Source organism: Episyrphus balteatus, chromosome 4 (assembly GCF_945859705.1).
Source record: "Episyrphus balteatus chromosome 4, idEpiBalt1.1, whole genome shotgun sequence".
NCBI lineage: Eukaryota > Metazoa > Arthropoda > Insecta > Diptera > Syrphidae > Episyrphus > Episyrphus balteatus.
In genome coordinates, this window is record NC_079137.1 from 71,839,675 (window position 1) to 71,862,889 (window position 23,215).

Below are 23,215 nucleotides of genomic sequence, written 5' to 3' on the forward strand. Positions count from 1 at the left end.
ATTTTCAAACAAAAAAAAAAAGAATTTTTAACAGAATTGATTTTTCGTTTAAAAGTCTTAAAATTAGCGACTCTAATATTATAAGCTTAATTAATATACTATTTTTTTACAAGCACTCCAATACGAGCATTTTTAGCAAAGGAATAGTATTTTGAAAAAAAGGAAACATATTTTTCAGTTCCTTAAATTTTGACTACAAAAAAAAGTGTTAATATCTTTTTATTAACACTTTTTTTTCTTAGTATTTTTATATTTAAATCCATACAAATTGTTAAAAACAGTAGTATATAAAATGCTTTATTAATAAATAAATTGGGTCACTGAGGTGTATACGTATTAAAAAAAAGAAATTGTATCATTTCTATAAAATTCTCGGATTTTTTGTAAAGAAAACTTTCTGTGGGAAAATGGTTAAAATTGGTTCAAAAGTATAACATTTTTAATGCAAGCACAAAAATAGTTTTTGTAAATCAAAGACCTTTATGTTGCACTCAATGTAATACTAATGTAATATACTTTTGTTACTGTAAAAAAAAACTCTTTCCGTATTTCTGTAGATATATCAAAAATCACATTAAAACTCTTAAAGTTAAAACTTTTAAAAATCAAAAATCGGGTTAAACTTAAATGACATGTACCTATATAAAGGACATCCAGAGATATCCTTTTGAAATTCGACTATACTTTATAGTCCTCTCACAATATCGCATACAAATTCATTTAAAAGGATAGGTAGCGCTCTACTACTACCTCTCTTTATGATAGTCTCTATTAAATTACCTGCTATCAAGGACACATTTCCATACATTATAGGTACCTCTGCTCTATACATTTTTTCCGATTTATCGATATACCAAGAATTGAAGAAAAGAATAATACTCAACAAAAATGAAAATTCAGAAAAATAAAATATGAGAGCAAACTTTGAGTGAAAAAAATTTATATTAAAATTGAAAGAATATTCAACTGAAACTCTTAAAAGAGTAGAATTCAACAAATATTTATATGAATATTAGAAAGTAATTTTAGAGCAAAGGTAAAAGAGGATTGACGTAGTCGTCTTTGTAGAATTTAAATAGAATTCTGTACTTAAAAAAATCTCTTTGAAAAAATCTACTTTCTGTTAAGAAACTGCAAAAAAAAAAACAGTTAATAATGCTAGATTTTCTGATTTAAGATGTTTTATTGCTTACAAAAAAAATATACACTTCAACAAAACCAAACAATCCTTTCATACACTGTTAAATATCTAAGAAAAATAAAAACACTAAACAAAAAAACTCGTTTTCCAGGATATCCTTTCATATTCCGACCGACGCGACGCGTCGCGTGCATGATGATTGTCATATGTTGTTATGACGTCGCGACGTCCAGAATTATTTATCCACATCCACAAAACCATCTATGAAAACCGCACAATTTTTCATACATTTTTCAAGTAACTTGTTTTTCTTTTTCCCCAACTGTATCTACAATCTACTGCTGGAGATGTATTCCAAAAAATACATTTCTAGAAATGTGGTTTTTATTTGACCAAAGTTAAACCTCACTCATGCTGTTACATTACGGAGAACTTCATCATAAATATTTGTTTTAACTTTTTTTTTTTGTTTCCAAAAATGAGAAATACAAAAATATATTTTCCACACATATGACAATCATCATGCATTTTATTTAGGTACTTTAAAAAAATTGTCAGTGTGGTGGAAAAAGTTTTTATAGTGGACAAATAAATATAAACAAAATAAACATATATTTTTAAAGTTAAAAACAATTTAATGTAAAAAATATTTCCTTAAATATTGTAGTTTAGTTTGTTTAATAGAAAAACTAATTTCAAAATTGTCATTTCACTACAACTTTTTTAAAACAATTTAACATAAATAGCAAAAATGTTGTTTATAATAGTTTTTAGTTTTTACAATAAATTAAAACTTATTTTTAAACAATAAACTGTTTAAATATTAAAATACCTAGTTTTTCATTAATTTTTTATTTAACAAAATAATATTGTCTCTTATCATATAGAAAAATAAATTCAAACTAAACTCAAATAACATACGATTATATAGCTAGTTTCTATGAAAATTCCTAAGCCAGCATTTAAAATTCAATTACAAAAGCCACTTCTTTGAAAGTTAATTTACACACCTCAAGTAGGCTAAGCAAATTTTTCATTTTAATTCAAAGTTTTGTTTCTAACTAAATTTCAATTTTCAAGCATATATACATACATTTTATTTGCGATAGAGAAACACTGAAGGGTAAGTAATGGTCTGATAAAAAAAACAGGACTTTTTGAACCTGCTGACACTGCACAGGCTTTTAAACAGTCAAATTATAACTACTTATTTGAGTCAAAATTTGACTGTGTAGAAATTTTTCATATTTAACGCTCCTTTAACATTATTTCGAAGCTTTATGGTAACGTTTTTTAATTTGCATTTATGGAAACCTATTTTGACACTTTTTTGATATACATATGCTTGAGACGTTGCGTTGTAACCAGGTAAACAAAAAACCTTTTTTTTTTTTAAAAAATTTTATACTTACCTAAAAAAAATTTATTTTATAACTTATTAAACGTTACTTCAAATCAATTAGATTTATCTAACTTCTCCATCTGAAAATGAGAAATTACTTTTAAAGCAAAAAAAGGTGAAAAAAGTACTTTTTTTCGTGTATTTTATTTAAAGAAAGTTGAATCATGGGTAGTATTAAAGCATATGTGTAGTATTAAAACAAGGTATCTATAATTTGAAATTTTGAGGTTATAAAACGTATTCCCAACAATTATTTTAAACTTATTTCACTCATTATTTTCGTAGCAAAAAAAAAATAACAAAATATTCAAAAATAAATCGAAACTTGCCTTAAATTTTAGCAAATAAAATACTTTTTATGAAATAGTATTTGAAAAACTTTTTAAAACTTGGTTCCAAGCGGGTTAATTTATAACGAAAAAAAACTTACGAAAAGATAACATACCTTTTTACAATATAACTAAGTTTTCTTTAAACCAATTGTATAATTCAAATACAATAAGCAAAATCTTAACGATTAAAACAAAATAATTTTTAAGAACCGTTTTCACAGCCACAATTAAATTTGGTTACAATAACCAGTAAGGTAATTTTTTTTATAAACACAAAATAAAATATTGATCTACCTATTTCAATATTGGTTTCTTTTTTACCTATAAAATCAGTTTTTTTAAAAAGTTAATTTTGAATATTTATTAATAGTAAATTAACAGATACAAATAAGACTAATTTAAAATTAATAAATGACATTTTAAAGGCAATTTTACTTTAAAGTTTTTGGAATACGATGAAAACAGAAATACAAAAATATAATATTACTTGACTTTAGCGTTTGTTTTTAACGAAAAATTACCCACAGTTACGAAATAACCAATTTCTAACCTTTTAATGTTTATAGTTTTAAAAAATAAATTTACCAGCAGAATTTTACCAAATTCCATACTATTAAAAAAACAATAAACTGTTTTGGGAAAATTCCACCAATTCATTGAACTGACCCACGTGTTTACTCAGCATGATTTTAATGTATTTTGTATTGTTTTTTTTACTTTGAAAATTATTTTTCGTATTAGTTTAAAATAAAAGTTTTCGAAAATCTGATTTTAAGTTCATTCAAAGTTCTTTTTTCGGAAGTTGCCCCAAATAGCTTCAATTAGTGTCTGCTCTTCAAATCAAAATTCTAATGCGAAATGATGTACGTCAAATGCGAAATAATGTGCAAAATGATGGGCGTCAAATGCAAAATAAAGCGCTTGAAATTCGAAATGATGCGCGTCAAATGCGAATTGATGTGCTTCAAATGTGAAATGATGTGCGCAAGTGCGAAATAATGTACGTCTAATGCTAAATGATGCGTGGCAAGTGCAAAATGATGGACATCGATTGGGAAATGAAGCGCTTGAAATGCGAAATGATGCGCGTCAAATGCAAAGTGATATGTGTCATATGAGAATTGATGCGCGTCAAATGCAAAATTATGTGTGTCAAATGCGAAATAATATGCATCAAATGTGAAATGAAAATCTTGAAATGTGAAATGATACTCCAAAATGCGAAGCATCAAATGCAAATTGATGCGCTTCAAATGCGATTAGTCAAATGCGAAATAATGTGCGTCAAATTCGGAGTAGGTACCTGTCTGTCTTATTATATCGAGGGAAAAAATTGATATTTTATTTTAAAAGCGAATTCATGCGACTTTGTTGTGCATTTTATTTAATTTGTGTCTCTGTATGGTTCGTCTGTTACAGATTTTTCCTTCAAAGTAGCTCAATTTTTTCTTTTTTTAATCTGTTTTCTGTGTATCTTTTCAGAGACTCATCGTAAATACGAAAATTTCTAAACACAAGACCAACGAGAAAAATAAAATAAAAATGAAAAAAAGAAACAAACAGTTTAAAAACTTCAAAGTGATATATGAAATATTTGCTTCCCTCTTGATGAAAGTTCAAGTTGAGTTTTTCGTATTTGTGTGTATGTGTTGTGTATGGAAAAAACTCAATGGAAATTTTAGTCTAAATTTAAAAAAAAAAAGGCTGTCGTATTTCTATGTGATGTAGGATATATTCGGGTTGCGGAAATAGGATGCGGACACAACACACACCAAGTATATCCTACGTACTAGAGAAAAACTCAAGAGTACCAAAAAGGTTAAAATTCTTATAGGATGGTGATATGATAACACACATACACCCACCTTCTCCCTCCTCTTGAATGAATAGAGAGTAGCTAGCAAAAATTAGGTATAAAGTAAAGTGAAGTTTTAAAGCGGAAGCGTTAACTTCTATTTGGCTTTAGGTCTGATCTCATCATATTATACCTGGATACCGAACCGAACATCTCAACTGAGTCTGAGAGAGTGCCAGTGTGCAGTTCCTTTTTTATAATCCTTAGCCCATCAACACGGATTGAGTGATGCTTGAACTTTTCTTAAAAAAAAAGAACGAAAGAAAGAAAAAACCAAACTGAAGTACTTACGTGTTGTATTTCAAAGCTTAATAGGTTACGTGGTTCGTTTTCCTATATAATGCTCTGCTCTTCCTGGAAAAGTGTTACACGAAATAGAAGGAAATTATATTAGAAACAGAGTAATGACTCAAAGTGTGTGTGTGTGTGTATTTTTTTTTTCGGTTTCCTCGTATTTCTGCAAGTTAGGATTTTAGATGTGTTTTTGAGGAACGTGAGCGAGGAATATGATGGAATATCCGTTGAATATGACTCGCAACTTTGGATATCTCAAAGTTTAGCTAAGACTTTAAAGTGCTTGAAAAATTTTATATTCTCTTCAAGCTACCAAAAGAACAATATCTTTCCAGGAACAAACAAAATTGGGTTAATCCTTTAGTATCCTTTTTGGATATTTCCGATCTTCTTTATATATATTTTTTTAAGTCCCCTTATTGATTGGGTATAGAAGGTACAAGGGCTGACTATAAATATCAATTCATCTGAATCCAATTAAATTTGGTAAAATGTAAAGCTGTTACACAAATAAGTCTGATGGGGGTATCTAGGTATCCTTTCGAATATAGACTCAAAATTTCTAAACTTAGATCCTCTCTCTAATATAATTCAAGGTCTTCTTCTTTTTTATTTTTTTGTATGTGTCTTGTGGAAATTCAAAAGGTTTGTCACTTTATCTTTTTATCCCATATTTAAAATCGTAAACAGATTACGTATGCAAAGTAAGATCCTGATAATGGTGTCAGTTACACATATTATACAGGAATAAAATTGAATTGTAAATTCCAAAATGTAACTTTTTTTGTGTTTTTTTATTTGTTTTTTTTTTTTTACATCATGTATGCGTAAGTTACTTTACTAACGTCGCAAATAAAGAATAAAAAAAAGTTCTTTATTTTTTTGTGTTATAATAAATAACTTTATACATATGCTTAAGAGGATTTTCTTAAGGCATCAGCCGACAGCGGCTTTGAGTCTTTTTGCTATTCATTTTTTTTTTTTGTTGGGGGATTAAAAAAAAAAAAAAAAAACAGATTCATTCAGACACCACTTAGAAAAGTTTCAAATGGACTTGTTTTTTTGTTTTTTTTTGGTTTATTTTTCTTATTTTTAAATATTCAACGGATTTGCTGTGTTTTGCATTCTATACATTCTTTGCTTTGAGGAAGAAGGGAAGAGTGTATTCACTTGCGATGGGTATCTTTAAAAAGACAACTTTAGTCACAGCATGGTTATAGTTTCATAGTCTCTTTGTGGATATAAGTTTAACTGATTTTGGTGAATAACATTTGGAAAAGAAGGTGCGACAATAATTTTAAAGGGAAATTTTGAGAAGAATAGGAGAAGAAACTTGTTGAAAAGTTTTAAACGAGAAACTTATGGTATGAAACATTTTACGTTGTATTTGGGTGGTAGGTATACTTTAATTCAGCTTCAAGTTGGATTTTCCAAATTTAATGTTATGTGAAAAATAAAGCAAAACTTATCAACGTCTTTAAAGGGTGTTCTGCAAATTCAAATTTTTCCAAACCCTCTATCCTTATTTGTTTTTAATATGGTTCAAAAAAGATGAATTGATTCGTAGAAAGTTCTTTTTTTTGACACAGCGTTGTTTTTACTGACTGAAATTTACCAAAAAAAAAAAAAAAATTAACATGTCTAAGCTCAAAAAAACAAAAGAAGTTGATTGTTGAAAAAAGGTGTCTTCTTGGTTTTGAATTTTCTTAAAAACAAAAAGTCTAAAAGGAACAATAAATCAATGAAGGTAATAAAAAAAATTTGGGACTGTTGGACTTATAACCAAATTTACTCTCTCCTCAAAAAAAAAAAAAAAACCTTTCACCCAAAATATTTTTTCAAGTCTCTTAAATTTTTGGTTTCTATCTATGCAACAAACCCCATAACCGTTTGAAAAAAAATAAACCGTTTAATGATTTTAATGAAATTTAGGTACTTGGTTCCAATCTCAAATGTAACATTATTGGCCGATTTCAACAGATTGCCACTATTGTTACCTATTTATTTTTATAAGCCCACACTTTCTTTTCACCTAAAATAACAGTTTCACTGGAAAAATTTAAAGACTTATTTAATGAGTAAATAACATTGTAAAAACAACATTTTTAACAAAGTTCATGGCGACAAAGCGACATGGCGACAAGGTGACATGGAGAAAAGGTGACATGGGGACAAGGCGACAAGGCAACAAGGCGACAAGACGATATGGCGACATGCTACATGGCGACAAGGCGACATGGCGACAAGGCGACATGGTGACATGTTCTTTTGTTTAAACGAGACCTTCCAGCTTATTTGCATTCAACGCCTTACTCAAGTAACAATTTAGCTTTCATAAGGGTCAATTCGAGCTATTTTTTGGCTTGCATTAGAAGAAGAACAGGTCTTATACAAATCATTTTGGCGCATTTTACCGAAATTGCATAGGACTTTCCTTTACAGGAAATTCACAAGTTAATAGCTTGTGACAAACAGCTAAAAATGGCCTTACGGATGTCTTCCTGCAGAGGATTTATCTAATGCACAAACCGAATTACTTGTGTAGGTTGTTATAATAAGGCCTTATAGAAGTTGTAATAAAGTGTTGAATTTATGCATAAATAAATTGCACGACTGGGGTCGCACGTACTTGCTCTTATGCTTAAAGTAACTATAATGTTTAAAATTTGATATTTTGAAGAAATTTCATAAGGTAGTATAAAAAAATTAAATCTGTTTTTATAATTAATTAAAAGACCGTTTTAAATTATCTTAAAAAAAAAAAAATATGCCATTTTATTTCTTGTGTAAAAAGGTATTTTTAGAAAAAAAATTTCGAAAATTGTAGGAGCCGTTTTTAAAAAAAATAATTTTTTATATATAAAAAATGTTTAACATTTTTCAAAAAAAAAGTTGGTATGCCATTTTGAAGAAATAATTAATTTACACATAAAAACAAAATTTCAAAATTTTTCATGGATCCGTTTTCAAAAAATTGATTTTTCAAAAAAAAAAAATTGAAATATTTTTTAAAAAACCAAAAATGCGTTTTTTGAGAATTTTCTAAAATTTTAATATTATCTTTACTTAAACACTTTTGTATAAAAATTTTCATTTAAATCGGGTTAATGTTGTACGAGAAATTCAGAAACGAAAAAAACCGTTCTATGACAGGTACCGTTAATAACGGTACAAAAAATATTTTTTTTATTTCAAAAGTTGGCTCTTATGTGTAGTACTACACACAAAAATTTTAATCAAAATCGTTAGAGCCGTTTTTGAAAAAAATTAACTTTTCTATTTCCGTTATATGGCAGGTACCGTTAGTTTTGGTCATAAAAAAAAAATTTCAATTTCCCCTCTATGGAATCACCAAAAACTGCTAACTACCAAGTTTGAAGAAAATCACTTCACTCGTTTAGGCTGCAGCTCCAGATAGAGACAGACACACAGACAGACAGACAGACAGACAGACAGAATTGCCGGACCCACTTTTTTGGCATTCTCCATCATCGTAATGTCATGTAAAATTGTTATCTCGAGTTCGATTTTTTTTACGAATCCTAAACTTGCCCTATAGTACCTATATCGCAAGTAAAAACAGAATTTATTGAATTTTATTTCATTATTTTTGTTTTCTTTTGATATTTTCTCTTTTGCATTTTCTACTTTTTATTTTATTTATTTTGATTTTTTTCTATTTTGTTTTTTCTCCGTTTTTGGAAATTCCACTGCTTTTTCTGTTGTTCTGAAATGATGAGAATATTATTTTAATTGAAAAAGAACACATATTTTTTTATTTTCACATGGCCCGGCCAGGAATCGATCCCACGAACCTCTGCATACCAAGCCAGCACCTTACTAGTAGACCATGCTCGAATATTAAAAATGAGTGGACATTGAAATGCAATGTTTTTTTTTTCTAATGCATTACAAACATTGCATATCTGCAGGATAAAAACTTTGCATACTTACAGGTGAAAACATTGCATACTTACAAGAACCTCTTGGAACAGGTCTTATACACGCCTTCTGTCACTTGAAAATACAAGGCTTCTTTAGAACGGTTCTTTTAAAGGTTTTCTTTAACTGATATTATTTACAAGGCTTCTTCTAAACACTTCTGATAGCCTTAAATAGACCTCCTTTTTTTCCAAAATGGTTGACTTGCGTAAGTAACCGCATTTTAAAATCTTGTTCTTAAAACCTCGCATCTTAAAATCTCGCATTATGAAATCTTTTTTATCGAAATCTCGCAATTTCAAAATCTCGTTTACCAAAATCTCGCAACATTAAAATCTCGAAATTTATAATCTCGCATTGAAATAAAATATTTATTAATTCGCGCGCGCGAATTTTAATTTGAGATTATAAACCTACACGATATTGCTAGCTTAGGAAAGCCCAGAAATTATCTCTTCTGTTTTTTTTTTTCGTTTTGTTTTGAAGAGATAAATAGAAAAGGAAAAGGTTTGTTAACTGTCAGGTGCCTATGCCAGTTTTTTAAAGTGTTCAGGGACAACTGTTTTATGTTGCAGTCAAAAGGACTTAATGCATGTGAATTTGTCGTATTCGACCTTCTCTTTTAATTAAATCTGGTTGCTTATACATTTTGCAATTTATACAAAAGCAATTTAAATTTAAGAAACTTTACGCTCTAAACTAATTCTTCTAATGCGAGATTTTGATATAGCAAGAATTTAATGAACTTGCGAGATTTTTTCTAAAATGCAAGATTTTAATATGCAGGATTTTGAAAATGCGAGATTTTGTTAAAAATTGGGTCCAGTTTCCTGTGAATAGTGAATATACAAAATAAATTTCTCTTTTCATCCATATCACACCTAAAAAAATATATAATCGAATCAGATAGCCACGGTTGCATTCATATCCAATTAAAATCAGTAAAGCAGAAGCAACGCAAAGGACTATAACAAAGCAAACAACAACAACAACACCAGCGACATCTATACATTGACATCGAAATAGAAAATCTATTGCATATGACACTAAACAAAAATTTCCCACTATCCCAACGAAGTCATACACAAATCTACTTTTGTATACTATATAAAATTTTGAACTAACAACTGAACATTCGAAAAGGATAACCCAACCAAACCTACGACGACGACGACACAAATTGCATACATTGCAAATTCCTATCCCGCTGAGCTTCGAGGGACAAAAATCCAGGACGTTAATTATTATTTTCCCTCATCTCATATACACTTTGCACTCACACACATACAAACTGATAGAAACACAGGAAGGAAAGACCTAAAGGAATTTGTATGTGAAATTGTTTACGATTAGGAATTATATCCTGTTCGATTTTATATTGTTATGGAAATTATTGCATGTTGCGTGCTATATTGTAACTTGCACACAGGACCAGTTCGACAGGAGACTGGACTCTATAATTCTAAACTTCATCGTTTGCCTTTTTATTTTGTCTACATAACAAGATTTGTTATGTTCCACACAACTATCTCCTCTGCAGGACAAAATTGCAAAAGTGGGATTTTATTGTTATCTACGACATGACTGTAAATTGCAGTCAATTTATAAAAAGAGGAACTTATCGGACATTCGTTATGTAGATTAAACATTTAGGTATTGAACCGATAAAACATTTATTATTGGTTCCGCAGTTAATTTTAAAGTGAATTGCAGTATGAAAATAAGTTACTCTTCTATAAAGCTTTTATTAAACTTCTATAAAACTTCTATTAAACTTCTATAAAGCTTCTATTAAACTCATTATGATGTGAAGCCAGTTTGAATTATTAACAATGAACATTTCTTAGACCCTCTCATTGAAGCAGATAAACTTAAAATTACTTCGATCCCGCACAAGTACTTTATTTTAACAACCAAAACCATTAGTCATTGATGCTGTTTTTGGGGCTGAATTTCGTATTATTGCATATCAATTTATTTTTGTTCAAAGATTTAGAAGTTAATTTGTTCAGACATCTCTCTGATAAATTGGATCTAATAAAAAACCGATGAGTGGCAAATGATTAAGAGAACATTATTCCAAGTTCTGAAATCTTATTTATTTATTTTTTTTTTCCTTTTTTTTGTTAACACCTTTTATATACTATACCCAAAAGATTCAACATACCAAAAAAAACAAGAGGAAAAAAACTTCGCATTTTCAGTTAATTTTCTCTCTTAACACCTTAACGTTTATACGTAAAGTATTTTATTTATATTCTTTCTTTTTTTTTTTTTTTTAAGAAAAAAAATATATATACAAAAAATCCTAATGTTATCCAACACACCTATCCATCTTTTACCACAAAACCACAGCCGTCTTGATAACAAATCGAAATAATAAATCTTCTAAAAGGTTTAGAAACATCCGAGAACTGCACAAAACAGAAAAAAAAAAAGAAAACAACCCTGAATAGCAAATTACTTTTTCTACCCTTAGGACCAGAGATTTGGGGCAGCTAAACAAAAAAAAGAGGAACAAAAATGAAAGTATGTTTGATTATACATATTTTGCAACCAGCCCAGCAATGGAATTTATTTTTTTTAGTAGGTGGATGTAGCTATCTATGATTTTTTTTTTTTTCTTTAATTTCTGGATTTATCTATTTCATTTTGTTTTTGCCTTAAATACTATCCTAAATAATTTTGTATTTTGAGAGATGTTTCTTCAAAAATTAAAAAAAAAAATAATAATAATACTAAAAACGTGAAGAATAGTAGGCAACATTATATTTAGGCTTAAAAACTCAGGTAAAATAGTGCATAAAATCAAGAAATAAAAAAAAAAATTGTTACACTCATGAAACTTGGCAAAAAGTTTTCTTTTGGGATAAGAACCAAGGAAAAAAAAGTCTACAAAAAAAGTTGGGTGGAAGGGTGTTTCTTCGAGGACAAGAGGGAGGGGGTGAAGGTCAAAAATATACTGAAAAAAATTGTTAGTCGAATTTCATCATATGAAACATGTTTTCAAGGTATTGTTTGATGCTGAATCTAATGACATAAAATTAAAGTCAATCCGATTGCTCTAAGAAGCAAGAATAAAAAGTTTTTATAAATAAAAAATAGGTGAAAAGGTGTTTTTTTTTCGAAAATACAGTAAAATCTTTAATTGGTCCCAAAAAGCCAATGATTCATTTTATTTTTGGTTTTGATGACAAATTAAACGTTTATACTTAAGTTTTTAAACGTTTTACACGAATCATTGGCTTTTTGGGACCAATTAAAGATTTTACTGTTTCTTCGAAAAAAAAAACACCCTTTCAACTTTTTTTTTTTTTTATAAAAACTCTTTATTCTTGCTTTCTATCCCAAATTCAACGTTTTCACCAAATTTCATTAGGGTGATAAATCATTTTTGTTTTCACTCAAAAAAACACCCTTTGTTTTAAACGTTAAATTTTTATAGACACTTTAGATTCTTGTTTCTTTCTCACACACAACTTAACATATCAAATAAAACACCCCTTCACCAAAAATAATTTTAAGAACATTATGAATCATTTGTCCCTGTATTATCTAAAACCTTGATCCCGAATTTCATCAGTGTAGCATGTTTTTTACATGGATTTTGGTTATATTTTACCTGTTGAAGTCAAAAAACAAGCACTCTTGTTTTTAATCGGCAATAACTTTTCTTAGAGCAATCTGATTGACTTTATTTTTATGTCATTAGATTCAGAATCAAAAAATACCTTGAAAACATGTGTCATATGATGATATTCGACTACCAATTTTTTTCAGTATATTTTTTACCTTCACCCGCTCCCTCTAGTCCGCGAAAAAACACCCTTCCACCCAACTTTTTTTTACAGACTTTTTTTGTCCTTTGTTCATATCCAAAAAGCAAACTTTTTGCCAAGTTTCATGAGTGTAACAATTTTTTTTTTAATGCCTATTTTACCTTTACTATTTGAGAAATCTAATGCGATAGTTGATGAATCAATAAAATTAAATTATGGAGTAATTTTCTAAGTCTCAATTTATCTACCTACACTCCAATTAATTCAAAATGCGCCATATAAAATAGAAAATTTTAAAAATTTGTAGAAGATTAGACAGATTTTTTAATGACAATTTGGATGGAGAGTTAAATACATTGGGACTAAGAGCATTTTCAAATAATTTGTGATAGGTAGGTAGTTGTGTTTTTTTGAAATTTAACAAAAAAATATCTTTGGACAATTTTTTTTTTCAAAATCAATTTTTTTGTTTTTTATTTAAATATTCAATGATATATAATTGAATGCCTATCGAAAACAACAAATCAATTAAAAACCAAAAAAAAAAAAAAACAAAAAACAAAAAACAATTTCACTTTCGGCGGCAGTGTTTTTTAAAATCGTTTTTTTTTTTTCAAAAACTGTGGTTGGTTTAAAAAAAACTTAGTAGTTATCATTTATGGATATTGCTAACCAAAAACAAGTATAAAATTTGCACTAGCTATTTTCCATTTCCGCAAAACAATCGTTTTTATATTGAATTATATTCAATCGTTTTTAGTACAAAACCTACGTAACTGTGTATTCCCTATGAGAATATTATACCAAACGCAACCAAAAATAAAAAAAAAGCCACCCATTATAAGACCAAATCAGTAACTTTTAGCTTGTGCTTTCCATTGATTCACCACTTCATTTTTATTTTTGTGCTAAACGTAGAATGCAAATGAACATATTGAAATTTGGATTTATGCATTTTCCCATTTAAAATGAAAAAGAATTTAACAAAAACAAGATTATTACTTGGCGTTTCAACAATGCTTCAACACCGCACAATGGGCCCAAAGGACCATTTGCGTCTCAAAAATGGTTTTTATGAAATTTTAATTTTTGGTAATTTATTTACGGAAATGAATCAAGGGAAAGTCAATCTATATGTTTTCATTGAAATTTGATTTTTAAATTGAGTTTCTCTATTACAAAATTGTATCTGAAGTCTCCACTTGAAAATACTTTGTTTGAGTAACAAAATAAAGCAAATCTTCACGATACGTTTTCAAAACTATATTTGAATAAATTATATAAGTGTTGTATGTCGTTGGAAAGCTTATTTTAACTGCTATTTATATTGCTGAAAATAAAATTTTTTAAAAATATATTTTTAATTAATATTATTTTTTTCACACAATAAGCTTTTATTTGCAGTTTTTTAATTTCGAATTGAGTTTTAAATGTTTCCGCTGTCTTCCGCTGTCTACTTTTTTTCACAATTTTGTTGTTTGATTTATGTACTAAGAGATACAAAAAGAATTGGCTGCTTTTATCTGCTTTTCTTTGATAGAGAACGATATATCTGTCGAAAGACATAGTACAAAAAAAACGTATTTTGGTGCATCCTGTTTCAATACATATCTTGAGTTCTATTGATCGCACTGTCAAGATTGATGTCTTCAGGCTTTGGGGGAATGACAGAGCATCAGTCCTTATATTCAGAATGTGATTTTGTGTTAATTTAGCCTATTCACATTAATTGGAAAACTCGCGATATTTAACCAATCGGAAAACCATATAAAGCCGCGATTTTAAGCTTCCAGACTTTTGAATTCGTTATTAAAACGCATAAGGCTATAAAACCGCATACTCACATTTTGGTTATACCTCCACTCCCAAAATTTGCTGTGGGCTCTTAGACTTAGTATATGCACCCGAAATTGAAGATATTTGTTCTATTAGAAGAAGTCTAAGGTAGCAGAAGAATGTTAGAATTTAACATTGTAATTGTTGAAAAAAATTTCATCTATGGAAAAAGTTACATAGAGATTTTATTTACTGATTTTGATTTTACTCGAAGATTTTCAAAAGAGCCGTTTAAAGTATTTAATCAAGAAGGATTTTCGTGAAAATTGACATAAAGTTTTTTTTTTTGTGATTTCTTTTTTGCTCTTTTCTCAAAAGCATAGTTTTTCGACTATTTCACTTTGCCTTACAAACGACTTTATTTAAAACGAAAATATAAAAAATCAATATTTTTCTTATAATTCTTCAATAAAATAGCTTTAATTTCAAATAACATAACACAAACAAACTACATTGAAATGTATTTTTGCTTTATTTTAACTCATAAAAATAATTAAGTAATTTTAAGACACGAAAGGAAGGCCTTTATAAAATTAAGAAACCAGTTTTATCTTATTTTGCAAAATTTGAGAAAATAATCTTTTAAGGTACAAAAGTTACAGATTTTTGAGACGTTCTAGCCTAGTCAAAATCGTATTTTTTAGCTTTGAATAAACGTTTAATACTTTAATAAAAATATTAGCTAAAAAAACAGTGTGTCAAATAATTTATTAAACATTTCAGGTAATATGTTCCTAATTTGAGTTAATTATTTTCAGACTCGAAGAAATGACAGATTTTTGGAACGCCATAGTCGAGCCAAAATTGTACTTTTTGAACTTTGCCTAACTTTTCAAAGCTCAAAAATAATTTGCATTTAAAAAAAAAACTACGCTCAATGATTTCTGATACATTAAAGATTATATGTTCCAAATTTGGTTTAATTATTTCAGGAGACAAAAAAGTTACAGATATTTTTAAATTCCCAAATCAAGCTAAAATCGTACTTTTTGAACTTTGACTAATTTTTAAAAGCTTAAAATCAATTTTAATTTCAAAAAAAAGTAAGTTGCATGATTCGTTATATATCAAATACATTATATTCCAAATTTGAAGCAATTATCACAAAAGACAACAAAGTTACAGATTTTTGAGACTCCTAAGTCCATATGGGCCCACAGCTTCAAGACTGCTTCAACACCGTCTCAACACCGCTTTAAAGCCGCCACAACATTCAATCAAAACATATAATTTTAGACACAATTATTTAGCCGCGAAGGTGTTTTGCAATATTGCTCAAATTTTGCTCACTATTTTGGGGTTGTATTCTGGTGGTGTTGTGGCTATTAAAATTTTAGTCTACCGTCACACCGGAAACGCTTATTTTGGCGTATAGTTAGATTGAAATTTTAATTTTTTGGTGATATTATGATCACCACTACAATATAATCGCAAAAATATTTCTTTTTACTTTTTGACATAAAAAATAAAAATAAATTAAGGTCAAAACGTCATTTCCGGGAACGCTCTTAGAATCTGAATAAATAATGTAGTCTTACATTCATAATTTTGCATTTTTTAGGCATTTTTACTCAGTATCCTATCTAAGTATGGCTGCAATATACATTTTTATCAAAAAAGTTACAAAAAAAAAAAAACAAAAGAAAAAATTACTTATGACCAAAGTGTTTCGGACGTGCATAAAAGCATTTTTTTGTAGAAATCGGTCTCTGCCCCAAAAAAAAGTTTTATTTGATTTATTTAAGTCCTACTATCTTAATATAATGATATATCACTCACATTGATACTATTTCTAGACCAATAAAGTCGTTTTGAAGAGATCACCACCATTTTGAGGAACATTTTTCTAGTACCTACTAATTTTTGGGGTTTTGCGGTAGATTGAAAAATATACATTTTTGTACTCTGCCCGTTCATGAACCGACAAATTATGGCTAAAGCAAACATTTGAGCATGAAATTTTTATCATAAAACAAATTTGATTTTTTAAGAATTTTTTCATCGAAATCTCCATGATTTTGACCCATAAGAATTTGAAACAAATTAAAGATTGATGGTAAAATACTTTCTTCTATAAGAATATCCTTCCAAATCCAAGGAATTCTCTTTATAAAAATCAACAAAAAATCTCCTTTATAGACTGATGTACATCATAAAATATTCTATTATCTTGATCCTATACCCGTCTAAGTCAACAGCATAACCTCTGAATATGGCATTCCCCCCTCTCGAAAAAAAGTATTAAAATAACAAAAACGTGATGTATCCGTTGCCTGTTGATGAGAGCCTCTGTTTTCTTCTGTGTTCCACCCTCTTGAACAAAATCGCATGTGTTTTTCTAATGGCCCAATATAGTAAAGGACTGGAGAAGGGGTATAAACCAATTTATATGCAAATAACCTTGCACCTAACTTTAGAATATTTTCCAAGCGGATATCGCTTCCACTAACTTTTGACTAACTACTTGTTCTTGGCAATTTAAGTTAACCTCTGCTGTGCTATTTCTCTATCTATTCTATACCATCCTAACTAAGAAAAAGGGGGGAATATAAACCAGCAAACAGAGGTGCATTGTCTTTTGACATGGTGTTCGGACACTCGGATTATATTAAAATTCAATTAAAAAGTTTGTTGAAAAATTGAATTATATTTTTCTATTTTTTCCTTGTTACTCTGAGTAAAAAAAAAACACACACACAGAGGATTAACTAGAAAGGATGTGTCTGATATCTTCCCTCCAAGTATAAACTCTTTCTAAAGTTGATGTTAAAATTGTTCATCCATCAATGTGGGGTTTATAAAAGTTAGAAAACGTTCGTTGTTGGAAAAACACGAATACAATCTCCGATGGTCAGTGCATAATATCAAATGAGTTTACATGCGGCCCTGACAAAGTTTCGAAGCTGACCATGAGTAATGATGGGTGTTCGGTTTAGTCCGATGTGTACTGGCCCTCTGGTGAGTCCTGACGTCAGAAAAGGGTGTTTCTCACGATCAATTATCCAACAATGTTGTCTTAATTAAACTATAAAGCTTGATGGTAGTTATACATTGCATACTTTTATGCTGATGCTATAACGCTAAACGCTGACATTGTGGACTCTGTTATTTGCAGTTAACCTAGCTCTGACACAAACATACTTAACACGAAAGTGATTTCAGTTCAAGAGGTTCGCTTTGAAATGTGGTCGGTATTAAAACGTCTTCAAATTAACCCGAAGGCATTTCTATAAACTCTCCATTGGAATGGAGGAAGGGTGTAAGCTAATAGTTTTGCGGGGCTAACGTTTGAAATGATGCGATGCAATGGGGCTCCTCGCCGATTGAAAGGTGAAGTGTCTATACACATTAAACCGCATCGACCACGTGCAAGGCAATGCAGTTTGTATTTGTAAGTGTGTGTGTGTGTTTTTAAATGTAGTTGGATGTGGTATCAGTCCCTCTCTCGTCTCATATGAAGCATCAAGCCGAACGAACCTTCCTGAACCCTGGATGTTGTGTTTATTTGGCCGGCAGTACTTAAACACTTTGAAAATGTTGTTTATGGGTTTGGTGTGGCCAGGACATGGGCATGAACTCTCTTCTGGCCTGGCCTGGTCTGCTCTGTCCTGGCCATATGATAGTCTAACGAAGTTGCAGTTGCGGAGTTATATAGTTTTCTCTGTGAAGTGGTTTTGGCACGATGTTGTTTTAAAGTTAGAACGTCTCGCCACAAAAGTATCAGACAAACTATAGAATATACACAAGTATCATCTATATTTGGCACGAAAGGAGAAAGTATGATGTGGCAAAATGTATAAAGTGTATACTGTTAAATATAAACCATAGGTGTTCTTAAAACAAGCTTATATTTTGATACTTTGATTGAAAACGGTTAGACGTTTAAATTATTAAGTTCGATTTAGAGAGGGATGAAAAAAGCTATTATTTTTTTCATTCAGTCAGGAAGTTCAAAAAGCAGTTTAGTGGATGCAACATGCAATTTATATTAACATGCAATTAAATCAATCGGACTGCATAGTCTTTAAAGTAAAAAGATGAAACCTATCAGGATTTAACCCATTGTTCGTTTTTCAACTTCTAGACTGATTAAATATGTATTTAAAAAATTAAAAATTAATGGATGAGAAAGAGCGACTTTTATAAGGTTGTTTAAACTACCATCCAAGAAATACAATTGTTACCTAAAGCCAGACTTTAAGATTATGGGACTTTCTTATCTCACGTCTGTCAACATAAAATGACAGCCTGAGAATGAAAATCGCAAAAGTCTTCCCTGACTGACCGCAATTACCTAAATGAAAAAAAGGTGGAATTAAAAGACTTTACAAAATAATTTTGAGTGACAGGGTGCTTTTTCGAGGAGGGAGTAAATTTTGCAATAAGTCCCAAAAAGCCATGATTCGTTAAGAACAGAATTTCTATAGTTATGTGTTTTGAGTGAAATGGTGTTTTTTTTTAAGTGAAGGAAACAAAAATACCTGCGAATAAAATTTTCGTTTAAAATTTCTACTTTTATTCTACCCAAAAAAAATTGTATGAAGTCCTTAAGTTCTTTGTTTTGATACTTTATACAATGTTTTTACCAAATTTAACCATAATTTTATAATGGTCCATAATTTTGTTGATAAAAAAAACACATTTTTTGTAGATCTTAAAAAAAAAACACCCTTTCACATGAAAAAAAAAATTATAGACCCATTTCATTCTTGGTTCGCATAAAAAATACAAAATTTTTAATAAATTTCGTAAGAGGACCTTTTTCGCCATTGAAATTATTTGAATTTACGCGGATTTTCTTTTTTTCCCAAAAAAAAAAACACCCTTTCACCTAAAATAAGTTTATAGACTGCTCAGATTTTTGGTCCCTGTGGTAAATGAAACATTTTGTCATAGTTTTCGTGAAACTAATTCTAAATTTCATCATTATTTCTTAAAACATAAAAACACCCTTACACTCAAAATAATTTTGTAGATTGTTTAAATGTTTAATTCTTATAACAAAAAAAAAACTTTTCACCAAGTTTTAAAAATTTAACAAAATATATATCAGCTTTTATGATACCTTTCTCACACTCAATCTTTCAAAAAAAAAAAAACACCCTTTCAATAAAAATATTTTTAAAAAACTTTATGGATCCTTTGTCCTTGATTCGTATTGGCTTTATTTTTATTTCATTACATTCAGCAGCAAAAAATAACCTAAAAACATGTGTCATAATGGTTATATTCATCAAAAATTTGTTTTCACAAACCATCAACCACTACCTAACTCTTTGCCGCGAATAAACACAATCCATACATTTTTTTGATTCTTTGTTCTTATTCGGAAAGCAAACTTTTTGACAAGTTTCATGAGGGTAACAATTTTTTATTAATCGATTTTTTGAATGTTACAGATCTAAAGCACTTTCTTTCGAAATACAATAATTGATTTTCTGAACGAATTTCTATTTATAAAATTTTGTGATCAGATCAGGGGAAAATTGATGGTGTTGTTAAAAGAAGGTTGATTCATGTTAAAAAAACAAAAATTTAAACAGGAAATCTGTAGAACAAAATCCTCTAATTCCGTTTAGAAAAACAAAAGAAATGCAAGAAATATCTTTATAAGAGTTAAAAAAAAAACTGCTAATATTTGAAGAATCATTGCTAATCCTATTAGTTATTGTTATATTTGACTTCTGAGTTAAGAACGATTATGTTGGTTTGTTTTATCTGTCTAATATATAATAATATAATATAATAACACGGTGTTACAAAAATTAGGTTTTAAAATATACGCGGGCGGAGACCTATCAGGTTTTGTAGAGCTAGTCGCACTGAATACGAAACGGTATTTGAAAATCCCCTAACACCCTCAAAATCTGGAGTTACGGGCAAAAAACGGTTTTTTGGACCTTCACCCATTGAAAAAATTCTAGCTTCGACAATTTTTTACCCATTTTCGATTTTTTTACACTTTCTGATAGAAGATAAATATACCTTTTCAACATCAATTGATTCCTTATCGAACCGTGAAAACTATATGTTTCTATATCTTCTAGTTTTTGAGAAAATTGAAAATTTATTTTATCAGAGTTTTCTTTTTTCAAAATATTTTTTGTTTTTATTTTTAAATTTTCTCATAAACTAGAAGACATAGAAACATATAGTTTTCACGGTTCGATAAGGAATCAATTGAGGCAGTTTTCTATGTGAGTAATTTTTTTACTTAAATTCACAGTCTGGACAAAAATAGTATAAAATGAGTTTAAAATTTTTTTTTTCGCCTATTTTTAATTTTGAAATCGATTATTTCAAAAATTATATTATATTGATTTAAAAATTAGAATCAAATGTACAATTTTGCCTTTCGGAAATGGTATCATTTATTAATGTAAGTGTTGCCGTTGTTTTTTAATAATTTTTTTTTATTTTGAAAATTTTTTTTTTAGAAAAATGCCCCTCCCACCTAAACGGGGGGAGATAGACCCCCCTCCCAAAGAAAAAAATGTTTGTATTGAGCTCCTCTACAAAAACCCGTTATCAAATCCTGGCGCCCAAGTTATCCTACTACGTGCCGAAACAACATTTTTGTTCTATACCTAAAAGTTCGAATTTCTGTATCTGGGTTGAAATTGAAAAATTTTTTTTTCTAAGCCAATTTTGAAGTGATTTTCATAAAAAATACGTCGATTAATTGGGAAATAGATATAGTTTTAGAATATATTTTTTAAATAGCATGGTGTTTTGAAAACATATACTTTAAATTGATGCCGAAGTTGGGCAAATGACAAAAAAAAATTGAATTTTTGAACTTTGACAGCTTATAAATTCTAATTGGTTTAACCGAGTTACATGTTTTATACAATGTTGAAAAGGTATATTTATCTTCTATCAGAAACTGTAAAAAAATCGAAAATGGATAAAAAATTGTCGAAGCTAGAATTTTTTCAATGGGTGAAGGTCCAAAAAACCGTTTTTTTGCCCGTAACTCCAGATTTTGGGGGTGTTAGGGGATTTTCAAATACCGTTTCGTATTCAGTGCGACTAGCTCTACAAAACCTGATAGGTCTCCGCCCGCGTATATTTTGAGTGTTACACCGTGTAATTAATAATAATTCTTAAATAAAATTTTCTTCCTCTTTCATTTTCCAAAATATTGTGTTGGCTTTCCTTATTCGTCTTCTATTTTTATACAAAATCAGCAACGTATTCATTTTTTCTTAAAATAAAACTATCGATAAACAATTCCTTATAGGTCAAAAGATCTTATATAATTCTAATAATAAAAATACATTATCCCTTTGTGTGCTGCTTTTCGTATAACATTTTCATCCTCTTTTTTATTTTCTTTCTTTTGGTATCTTTAAAAACTTATGACGTTTTTTTTTTATTCTTGTCCGTTTTACATTCGATCGAATTTTGAAGTCATTCCATATTTTAAAAAGAATATAAACTTATTAAAAAAAAAAAAATTTAAAAAGAAAAAACCAACATTGTGAAAATAATAAATTCTCAGAAAGGATACTCTCTCGAGAGATAATGTCGATGTTTATGTCTTTGAACCCAATTTAAGAACCTGAGGACAGTTAGTGTGCGAGATGGCTTTTGCTTTTCTGCTTTTTGGTTCAGAATTCTGATGTTGGCTCCTGCTGCTGCATATATATAGCAGCAAAGAAAAGGCAAGCAAATACACCTTCATGCTCTTCGTCGTCATCGTATTCATCGTAGTCATCGTCGTTCGTCGTCTTCTTCTTTATCCATAAATGTTGAAACTGTAGGTATGTTTGTTTATATATAGAATAGAGAGAAATGGCAACGGGTTCTATAAGGAAACATGGAAGCTTAAAAGTCCTTGTGAATTTGTAACAGTAAATCAAAGTTATTACCAATGTAATGTCTTCTCTATTGAACCATTAGGAAGAATAATGTGTCCACAAGAAAATGGGACTTAAATTAAAATTAACTTATTATTATTTTACAAACAGGAGATGCCAAATTAATTTAATTTGAATTAATGTTGTTATAGAATAGATAAGAAAAGTTTAAAGCAGAATTCAAGAATCATTGAAAGTGGTTAAGATAAGTGGCTTTTGACTCAAAGAAAACTTTAATGCAAAAGGATTCCTTTTAAATCAGGAATCTGATTTAAATATTCTTAAATATTTTGTTTGGTTTCTTGTTTAAACATCTGTCACATCGATTTTCGACGTGGAACGAATTAGGTCTTGGTTTTGATTTCATTTTTTTGGTTTTAGCCCACCGCAAAAACTTTACGACTAAAACACCAGGTGCTTCCTTCATAAAAATATAAAAGTAGGAACGTAAAAATATAAACAAACTGATGAATAATGAAATAAAATTGACATTTCGGGGGGAGCAAAAATGTCCTTTTTTATGTCTTTCTGACGACATGCTGCAGAATATTGTTTGCGGTTACTAAAAGTCAAATGAACAATATTAGCTTTATTTTGTTTTTTTCTGCGACATACTTGATGGTTATGAAAATGTCACTTAACGTTAGGAGTTTTCCGTTGATGATCCAGGTCGCGAATGGTAGTAAATATTATTTTATAATTTTTAATAATTTTTTATAGGATGGTCGTTATAAGATTTCTAGTTGAAAAAATTGTGGAAGTAAGGAAAAGT